The sequence below is a fragment of the Olea europaea genome, chromosome 6, assembly GCF_002742605.1.
Source record: "Olea europaea var. sylvestris chromosome 6, O_europaea_v1, whole genome shotgun sequence".
NCBI lineage: Eukaryota > Viridiplantae > Streptophyta > Magnoliopsida > Lamiales > Oleaceae > Olea > Olea europaea.
In genome coordinates this window covers 11,718,355-11,730,395 of record NC_036242.1, presented here as the reverse complement: position 1 = coordinate 11,730,395, position 12,041 = coordinate 11,718,355, and positions in this window count along the sequence as shown.

The window sequence follows — 12,041 nt, the reverse complement described above, 5'->3', positions numbered from 1 at the left end:
TAGAATGCCTTTATATTGATAATTACCAACACATTTTGTCTGGAATGCAAGTAGAAATTTTAGACTCCTCGAAAGAAACATATAGTGATAGGAAAGATTGTCATAGCAAATCCTCCTTAAGGAGAACGATATTTCCTTCATGTTCTATCATATAAGAGGCCAACATCATTTGATTATTTAAGAATTGTAAATGGGTTAACTGTTATTGCGTATTAAGAAGCAGTAGTTTTAGATGACTTTTTGCTACACTTCTTATAACTTGCAACCCTAATCATCCAAAGTTGTTTCGAGGAAAATTTATAGATTATATGATTGAAGTAAAGTACAAGAAAATATATATGTTGAAGTTGCTATAGTACGAGCATTGAAAGACATCAGTTCTATTTTAAAATCATTGTGTAAAAATATAAATGATTATAAAATGATGTCATTCGATGTAAATATAGAAGAGACTGAAAGGTTACGGAGGTTATTACTGAGGAAACAACCAATTTGAATAATAAAGGTGGCTCTATTTGTGCAACCTTAAATAAAGAGCAACAATTTGTGTATAATACAATTATGGACAAAGTAAATTGTCAATCAAGTAGCACTTTCTTCATTGCCGGTCTAGGTGGGATAGGAAAGACATTTTTATACAATGTTAACTACTCCAAGATGTTAAAATTTAATTTCTTTAGCAACTGCATATTCTGGAGTGGCTAAATCTTTATTACATGAAGGTCAAACAACACATTCAAGATTTAAAATTTCTCTGGATATAGCTTATCAACTTATTTGTTCTATAAGTAAGCAATCAGCACAAGGAATATTGTTGAAATTGTCTCGTTTAGTAATTTAGGGTGAAGGACCGCTGATAAATCAATGTGTTGTAGAAGCTATAGATAAAATGCTCAAAGATATTACTGATTTAATTTATCTTTCAGTGGGAAAATAATTGTTCTTGGAGGAGATTTTCGACAAGTTCTACCAGTTATGCCAAACGAAACCAAAGAACAAATAATGAAAGTTAGCTTGGTAGAAAATACATAGAAGAGTATGTTGATAATTTACATACATTTGCAAATCGAGTGATTCTTATGCCCCAAAAATGAGTTTGTTGATCATATTAATGGAATTCTGCTTTATCAAGTTCCTGCAAATCGCGGGTGAAATTTTCACATACTCTAGCTTTGATGAAACAATTGGGTGATGGAGCAAAGCTTGCACGAAGATTTCTTGAATACGTTGGCTTTAATGGTATTCCACCACATGAATTAAAGTTTAAGGTAAATTGTCTTGTAATGTTGTTACGAAACACCAATTTTTTTGATGAATTATGCAATGGAACATGCCTGGCTGAAAATTTGAAAAAATGTAATCCTATTGAAATTACAGATGACGAATACTGTGAAAATTTGTTTTCTTACCAAGGATCCCATTTATACCTCTTTTTAGTGATCGAAGTTCAATTCCATTTAAAATAATTCAATTTCCAATTAGACCCTGCTTCGCAATGACAATAAATAAAGCACAAAGTCAAACCTTTTATTTTCTTTTATAACCAATCTTCAATCATGGCCAATTGTATGTAGCATTATCAAGAGTAAGAACTAGCAAAGAATTTTGGGATGAAAGATCTTAGAAACGCCTCTTTTGTATTAGAAATTCAGATACACCGAGATCATTCTCGAGGTATTCTTACATTATCACAAAAGAGTTATATCGAAAAGGTACTTAAAAGATATAACATACAAAATTATAAACCAGGTGACACCCTTGTGGCTAAAGGAGTCAACTTCAACTTAAGTTGGTGCCCCAAAAATGACTTGAAAATTAAAGAAATACAGAAGATTCATTATTCCTCAGTTATAGAAAGTCGGATGTATGCTCAGGTTTGTACGCGTTCAGATATAGAGTAAATTGTTGGGATGCTAGGGAGATATATAAGTGACCCAAGAATAGATCATTGAAAAGCAGTCAAACGGGTTATATGGTATTTATAGAGAACAAAAAACTATATGCTCACATATAGGAGATCGGATCGCTTGGAGATCATGAGTTATTTTGATTCCGATTTCCCGAGATGTCAAGATAATAGGAGATCTACTGCTATGAGGCATCAAACTATGGATTATAGCTGTGAAACTTTGTCGCTGGGCTGCGCATTGTGGACAGTATAGAAAGACTGCTCAAATTATTTTGCAACAATAAATTAGCTGTGTTATATTCCAATAACAACAAGAGCTTGACGAAGTTGAAACATATAGAGATCAAGTTCCTGGCTGGTAAAGAAAGAGTTTATAGTAGACATGTATCAATAGAGCATATTGGGACAAAATCCATGGTTGCGAATCCACTTACTAAGAGATTAATACCAAGGTCTTTCATAAGCACACTGCTCATATAGGTGTAATGTCTCTTGAGGATATTTATTTTCAGTGAAAGTTTACATTTTTGTGCTAGACACATATACTGTTATTTTGGATATGGTTTAAGGTTAAATAAATTTTCAATTATAAAGTTTTGGCTTATTATCTCTGAAGTTATTTGAAAATGATCTCACTAAGGTATTAAGGTGGACCAGTTGAAAATAGGTATGTTACAAATCACATCACATGTAATTTTCATGCTACACATCCATGCTTGATCCATGTCCTTCGATTATATCGATATATATGACCATTGATGGGTTTAGTTATAAAGAAAGTCGCTTTGATGCTATGTTGATATGATTGATGGACGAGATTGTTTGAGAATGTATTCAGTAATGATAGCAAAATTCTAAGTACTCATAAGATTATATTTAATGTACAATTATAAAGTTACACATATAGCCCAAGTGGGAGATTGTAAGGAATTTTAAACGATCATGTGGGCTTATATGTGTAAATTGTTGTGTATTAAATTAAAGGCTATCCAATTCGGTTGAGCCCATTTAAAGTGATCTAATAAGGCTTCGATTTTGGGCCGTTATGCATCCAATTAAAGTGTGGGTTCTATATGTGTAGAGACCGAGCCCAGACTCCTAATTCTATGATGGGCCGAATTAAGTCAAAGGGCATCAGTATATATAAATGGTTATAGTCCCTGAATCACTCGTAGAGAGAGAGGTATTGTAAGGTTTCCTGTTCATTATCTTCTGCATCCCATTACTAGAGAGAAAAGGAGACTACGTGTTAATTTGGAAGACTAAGCCACAGGATTCGATCGTTGCATTAAACATTCTAATTTAGGTACGCTTTCGCTATAGATCTGAAATTTCTTGATGATCCAACATGAAAGATCCAGTGAATTTTAAGGTAATAAATTCTCCTACAAGTGGTATCAGTGTCTTTTCATGTTGAATAATTGAGAATCGAATATTTTATTTGGTTCTTCCAAAAATCTTTTAAGTTCTCAGATTTGAAAAAAAAAACATGTGCATGAAACAAAAGATGCATTGAATAATTTGATTAAGCGTCAAATACTTGCTTGAAATAACTAACCTTTAATGAGAGATAATTTACCTAGTTGAGTCAAAGAGGTTGAAGCTTTTGAAATATTAGAGAATTCTTAGTTGTTGAAGTGTTAACTTGCTATTGTAACATCCATCCAAGTTATAGAGTGTGGAGAATATGATCACTTGAAATTTAGCCAAGGTTAACACTTTGGAAAAATAAGTGAAAAACATTATAAGTTTGGAGTGTGCTCACGAGTGAAGAAATGAAACATTTGACCACTGAGGATCGAAAATTGAACTAAGCATGAGTTTGTGATATTTTACATCAGTCTTCACAAACACATCAACTTTTGCATTAAATAGTTAGATATTGATTATTCTAAGTGATTTTGAAACTATTCTTTGTATTGACATAGAAATTTCAATCTTGAAGACCAATGGCATGTTATTTAATCAATTGTGTTTTGAGTCGGGTTATAGTTTGTTTGAGGACAAACAAATATTAAAGTTTGCGGAGTATTTGATAAGTGGATTTTGTACGCTTATTTTTACCTTTAAGTTAGATTATTTATTTATTATTTTGATAAAATATAGCTCAATTCTATGTGCAATGTGTTTGTTATGTATAAATAGATGGAAAGGGTGAAATTGTAGAAAACGACACAATTGTAAGAGATTTAAAGTTTGAAAACTGACGTGCATATAATCAAAAGTTCTGCAGAACTCACAATGAAGATAATAGAGTAATAAGGATCAATTGAATGAGAAAAAAAATTCAAATGAATGAAATATAGTCGAAGTATTATCACACATCATTTTTCAACTGAAAAAGTTTTGCTCCAAATTTTCAGTCTTAGATTGAGACCAGTTTTGGCATAATAGCCATTTCAATGGGAAATAGATATCACTAAAAATTGTAGTATATTGAGTTAGCTTTCTAAAACACTTTTATTCACCTCAATCGAATATTGAAAGAAAATATTAAGACAAAAATACTGATGACTGCTCATAAACAAAGCCCTGGTTTTTATTAGGTACACACCTGACCTCTCCGCTAGACTGCCAAAAGCTCAAAAGGCCTATAGAGGTACGTGCCTCAATTACAACTAAGCACACGCTTAGTTCAACTCACCAGGCAGAAGAAGAAAAAAGGCTCGAAAATAAGATCGAAGCGGTTCTTCGCAGACATTTCAAAAAGTCTTGTCCGAAGGAAAAATTTTGATTCCTTTTCTTTGTTTGGCAAATGTTGAATTGGTCTCTTTTTACATTTTATATAACCTAAGCTTGGTCCAGAACGTGGCCAACCAAGTTTTTATCATTGAAAAAATCTAGCAAAATGTAAAAAAGAGGTCTACAACAAGAATTGAAGATTCAAGATTCGGATTGAAGTCAATTGTCAATGAAATTGAGTTTTCAAGATCTTCATCTTTTTATGTCTTATGGGTGACGTCTTTTCAATATTTTTTGTATAATTTAAATATCATAACGTTAGGCTAAAATTCTTATGTGTTGTATGAATGATGAAACCTATTGATTTTATTTTTTTTAATTCAAAGATGAAATATTTTAGTGAATTCTTGTGTTCTTGATCACTTATGCACGCTTATTTTATTTTTTGAACGCTTGACAACCATTTAGACAACTAGTTGCTTAGTGTGTTATTGGAAGACTCACAATAGGTTAAAGCATTGCATATTTCACAATGGGTAATAAGTGTTAGGAATAACATTTATAGTTTCAACAATCTGGGTAGATAATCATGTGGTTGCATGTATCTCTTTACATATAAATTTGGACAAGGAATAGGGTTGGGTCGTGCTTATAATATGTTTAATTTATCTTGAAAAAGAAGGTTAAACATGAGCGGATTATCGATTGTCATGAATACTTAAAAAACACTAACTTAATGATTTGAGAATTGAAAATAAAAATCAATAGGTGGATTCTGAATTCCAATACATTCATTACATTATCCAATAAAAATCATATACTTACATAGTCGTAGTTAATCTAGATACAACAAAAATCAACTCTTTGGTGTTGCAGTCATCAAATTTGGTAGAAACTGGTAAAATATAATTACAATTATTTCTCGTAGGGCAATATTTTTAACTCATTAAATCTTATTACTTGACAACAATCTCATATGCTTGCAGGTTCTACCGAACAAATCTCCCCAACCTAAGTTGTGAATTTTGCATTAGGCTATGATGCATATTTATTAAAATAGCCTAGCCCTATTGGTTCGGCCCGATGTTCACTAAATCGAACAAAGTGTCAGGATGATTTGGACATTTTGCTCGAAAAGCATATGAACCAATCAAGAACCAATAAAAAACAATCAAAAATCGTTTGAACGGACCATTTATAATAAAACCCGGATGTCAATCTGGCCTTGACCTGCCCATACTACAACACTTCATAGAAAAAAATATACAAGGGTTTGGATTCGAATGGTTTAATACGTCATGTTGCTTGCTGTATGCCATTTTTACTTTTGTTTATTTAAAAGATAAGTAAACGAAATAAAGGAATAGGAAAGAGTTGTGCTACGAATTGAAAAAGTAAAACAAAAAGCAATAAATTTGAAAAAATAATCTTGAACATGAATATATACTTTATTGATGAATAGTGAACAATAATTTTGAATTTTTTGAATAGTAACTTTGACTTAAATAGTAACTTGAATAGTTACAATTATTATTATTATTATTATTTTTTAAATCTTAACGAAAGATTATGAAAAAAAATTATAATACAGATGATACAATATAGAGAGATTTCTTATTTTTTTGAAATTACACTCCTTTCTTTTTGAAGAGTTTCTCTTCTTATAGAGGTCTTAAATCTTCCCAACATGAAAATTTTCTTCATTTATGTGAAGGAATCTTGAAAGGACTATTGACCCTCTTCTTTAGAGATTGTCGACCATCTATTTTTGAAAGACAAAAGGCAATTATATCTCACTTTGCTGCTTTAAAGGAATTTAAAGGATAGCTGTCCTTCTCCACTTGCTATTATAAAGTTTCAATGACAATTATTTGTTTGATGGACAATTATTTCTTACTCCACTCTTTTAATAATTTTGAATTATTGGTACATCAACAAAATCATCTATGTTTATCCCATAACAATCATCTTCATTGTCTTGGGCCTAGTCTTTAGTATCTGACACTAAACTTGATTTGGAGGCTTCTGAGACATTTGAAGCCCAAATATGCTAAAACAGCTAGTTGTTGTGCTAGATGAGCAAATTCTTTTGGACTTTTGTACTGAGCTAACATTTACATAAGCTTACTTTTTCTGTTAAGAAATTAACTTGTTTTTCTTGAAATTTCAGGAAAAAAAAATTTGTTTTTCTCTTTTTTGTTGATTCTTGCATCTGTCAAGCCATGCTTAGACTACTTTCGGGCAAGCGTTAATTTCTGAGAACTTTTCCCAATACCTGGTCTTGAAACATCTGACTATTTTCTTTGGAGCATAGTTAGACTCAACATCTTTTGTAATTTGAAAATTCCAACCGAAAATCCATGATAATTTAAAAGTTATTGAAAATTGAAAAAGTAGTCATTCTTGAACCTTGAGAAACAAGACTAAGAAGTATCTCTTCCTCAAGTCCAAAAAACACAAACCAATCTTCAAACCAACTAGGAAAAGAATTTCGGCATTTATGGTCGAACATAATAAATTAGGACGAAACTAGTCTAATATAAAACCCTTCATACTATGCCGCTATCTAATCAAAATAATTGAACTTCGAAGGTGAAACTTTTTCCTGAATATATAACATTTTGTTTTCGTATGGATGTTGTCCCCATTCTTCATAAGATAAAACTTTAAAATTCTTAAATTTAGTAAAAAAAATTATTTCTTGAGGGCTTGGGTTATGATAATTTCAAGTGGGTTTGTATATTTGATAATAAACTCATAAAAAGTCGTTGATTTCTTATGTTTTCTGACATATACTAGAATCCTTCAGGTAAGACTCTTGAAAAGCATTCTTCTAGAGAAGAATATTTTTTTAACCAAGCTTTTCTATTTCTATTACTGGGAAAAAAAAATCGTGACTTTATATGGTATTAAATTTTTTGGGTTTTGAGATTGATTGTTGATAGGCAATTTTTCCAGATCCTGTTTCAACTGCCTTTTTGAAATTAATTGATTTTGAAGTTTTAGAAATTTGATATGGTTTTGGAGGACATATATCAAATGGTTTAACTGGTTTGAGCGGGCGTTTATATTGAATTTGAAATTTTATTTTTGGCTTAGGGACACTTCCCAATATTTGAAAAGTATTTGAAATTTGATATTGGCTTGAGCAGGCTTGAGAATTTGAAAGTTCTAATGGTTTAGATGTTTGAGTTGTTTTTATGTGAAGACAATGAAGCTATGCTTAAGTTAAACCTTGTAACAAAACTTGATCAAAAGAAATTTTCTTATTCTTTTCTTTAGCACTCATTTTTCTTTCTTTTTCTCTTCTCTCTTAATTTTTCTCTAGAACTATCCATCTATTTCTAGAGTTTTGATTCGTGTCTTGTAAGAAAATATGATAAAACATTATATCTTTCAGGTAAAAATGAATTTCAAAATCAAAACATGACAAAATAGCTTGCTACTTTACAAAGAGTTGCTTTGAGATAAGATTTTTTACATCTTTATACAAAACATCTTTTGAAGCTCTAAAATCTATTTTGAGAAGGAATGTTTTATTGATAAGATCATCTCAAAATTTTATATTGCATAATACTATCAATAAAATTTCTTTTCTAACAGTAGAAAAGTTCTTCTGAGCACCAATTGATATTTAAGAATGGTATCAGACTAACCATTCTTGATCTTGAATTTTCTATTTGAGAATTTTCTCATAACCTATACATCAGTCTCAACTATAAGAAAGCCTTCTAGGTTTATAATATTGAGACACGGATGGCCTTTTAATGCCTCCTTAATGGTCTTTACTGTTTTTGTGTGTTCTTAACTCCATTTTGATGAATGTTTACGAAGTCTTTTATAAAGGGGCTCACAAACTTGTCTTATGTTTTTTTTAACAAAATCGACAACATAATTGACACATCTAAGAATCCTTGAAGACTTGTTTTATTTGATATCTCATCTGAAAATTTACTCGAAAATTCTAGTCTTCTCTAAATTGGATTAATTGTTCCATGATAAATCTCATGTCCTGGAATTTTAATTTATCTTGACACATTATTATTTTTATGGTTGGACAAAACTCCTGAATCCAACCGAACCCGAGCCAAACAGAACCGAACCCGACGGTTCTTCTCAAATTAAATACCCGAACGGGTATTTGAATCAAGAACCGACGGGTATGGTTCCGTTCTCGGTTCTAGGCCAAGATCCGAAGAACCGAATAAGAACCGAATTTTCGTAATTTTTTAAATTAATTTATTTTAAATAAGTAAAATTATTTTATTTTTTCTAAATAAATTTATTAACTAGTTAATTTAGTTCAAACCACAAAATATGATTTTCCTATTTCGAATATTCAATTCAAAATCGACTTAATCAAATTGACCTCAATTTTATCCAAATCTGTTATTCTACTGTAGTGTCGTTTCTACCGGAAAAAATCGAATTAAAGTTCTACAACATCTCTCTTAATTATTTTGAGCTCGCTATCTTTCTCTTTCTGTAATTTTAATAATCAAATTTATGAAGAATTCAGTAAAGAAAGACATGAAACACATAAGATTGAACTACGTTATTTTGTAAGAGCTAATATTAAATATATCATTAATTAAATTAATGTAACTTTGTATATAATAAAAAATTTAATTACAATACGGAACCGAATGGAACCAAACCGAATGGAACCGAACCCGAACGGTTCCGTAATTAAATTTGGACCCCACGGTTCCACTTACTAAATACCCGAAAATTTCGGGTCGGTTCGGTTCTAACGGACCAAGTCCAGCCCTAATTATTTTCTTAGTAGGAACTGCTAGTAGATTTGATTTAATTACATTAAAATTGATATTTAAATGTTTGAAATATTGTTCTAAACTTTTTGAGTAGAAAATAACATCATCAATATGAACAATTGAGAAGTTTTGATATGGATTGAAAATATCAATTATAATTTTATGAAATACAGAAGGAGTAAAAGGTTTGACTCATTTATTACTACTCGTGACTTCAAAAGAAGCAGTTATGATAGTTGTATCTACTTTAAAAAGTGTGATGATAGGTCATTTGTATACCTTTTATACGTTGATGATATATTGATAGTAGCCAAGAATAAAGGAGAGATAAGAAAGGTGAAAGTCCAACACGGTAATGAATTTGATAATAAAGACTTAGGAGCAATAAATAAAACACTTGGAATTGAGATTCTGTAGAAAGGAAAACAAATTATATCTAAATCAGAAATGGTACATTGAGAAAGTTATCTACATGCTCAATATACATAATGTCAAACCCGTTAGTACATCTTTAGTTGCGTACTTCAGACTATCACGCATTATATGTACACAATTAGATGATGAGGATTGTTAAGATTTATGTTGTATTGGTAGTTTTATGGACAAAATCAAGTCCTTGTAAAATTGCATTAGAAGCTTATAAAGTTATGATCAAATTCAAAATAGAAGTTATTGAGTCCTAATTAAAGTCAAAAGAGTTGGGATTTTAGTCCAATCCTTGAAAGAGTCTAAGATATCCCAAAAGATCACATGTGATCAAAGGAATGAAATTAGACGCTCACATAGAAAATATTCAAATTTGAACAAGGCTACTCTAGAAGAATTGTAGCCCTTTGAGATATCTTTCCTATGCATTTTAAATTACCTCAATCGAAAATAAGAAGAAAAAGTTATGACAAAAATACTAAACTACTCAGTAGCTATTCTCCAATCGCTAGTCTAGAGCTCAAGCGATGAAGTTACGTGTAAAAATTAGTTCACATTTTTCAAAAGTTTTATTAGGCCCATACTACATAATTACCTTCTATTATATATACCCAAGTCTTTACACATTTTGTGTGTGATTGTACATTATATTACTTCTTCATAACATCATTCCAAGATCTAAGAAAACACTCAAGCATTGAGATTAATCCTTTGATTCTTGAGATCATTCAACCACAATTTTGGGAAAACATCAAATTCACGTAATCCAAAACACTAACTTCCTATGCACATAAAAGAAAAATACTTTCTCCATCGCTTTCAGAAGTTGCTGAACATTGAGAAAGGTTGGACTAGAAACATAAGAAGAGTACAAGAACAAGATGTTCTTGGTGATCGACAAGAGATAGAAAATTCTTAATGATCAACTACTAGTGTAAGTAAAGCACATTCCAACGAATCTTGAAGATCAAAGGAATTAGATCAGCAAGTCTAGTGAGTTTTTAGGCTGGATCATACTATAAGTTCATATTGTCTATAGTGGATGTTACTGGCTTGGTTTCGAAATTTTTACCCAATTGGATATCCTCCATCAACATATTTTTGTGTTATTTATTGCTTTCATATTATTAATTGTGGCATTCAAATCATAGGATAATTAGACGTGATTGATTAACCATCTAGAAACAATTTAAAAGTAAGTTGTAGCTTTTAATTGTATATCCCGTACATTAGGTCAAAATAAATTAGCTAAATCTAAATTTTCAAGTGGTATCAAAGCCCAAATTTCAATTCTTGGCCTTAGTTTTTCTAGACGAATAATTCATTATCTCTGTCTCATATTTTGATAGCAGTAACTACGCTATCGAAAAGCTAGAATGAGAGCCTTCCTAAAATCGATGGATGAGGATATTTGGTTAAGAGTGGTGAATGGTTGGAAAGCCTCTTCTAGCACCATTAATGTATCATCACCCCTACTCCTATTGCTAATTGGTCAAAATCTAGTTTAGATGAGTGCAATTGGACTACTAAAGCCCTACATGCTTTATTTATGGTTGTGTCCCCTGAAGAATTTGGGTGAATATCCACGTGTGAGGTTGTTAAAGAGGTTTGGGATATTTTTAGACCACGCATGAGGGAACTTAGGTGGTTAAGACCTCCAAATTAAAGATGTTGACTACTAGATTTGAAGAGATTAGGATGAAAGAGGATGAGATATTCGATAACATCTATGCGAGCTTGAATGACATTGTTAATTATAGTTTCAACTTAGGTGGGAGAATTCTTGAGCCTAAGATTGCCAGAAAATTCCATAGATCTTACCTAAGAGATTTAGGCTTAAAATCACTGCTAAAGAGGAGAGTAAGGACATATATGCTATTAAGTTTGAAGAGCTGGTTGGATCTTTCCAGACTTATAAACTAATATCAGCTAAACTTATAAAAGATAAGTCTTTGGCCTTGATTATCGTTAGGAATAACTGTAATGAGTCTTCTGGGAGTCATATAATGATGAGGAGATAGCTTATTTTGCTAAGAAATTTCTTAAAATGTTTAGAAATCAGAATAAGTCTCAAGAGAGACATAAGGTACTCCCAGTGATTTGGAAAAAGATCTCAATTTGTGAGATGTTTAGTGTCAAGGTTTTGGCCATTATAGAAGTGAGTGCCTTGCAAGTAAAAGAAATAAGGATAAAGCTATGAATATTACTCTCATTGATGACGAGTCTAACTCGGATAATCAAAGTGAGAG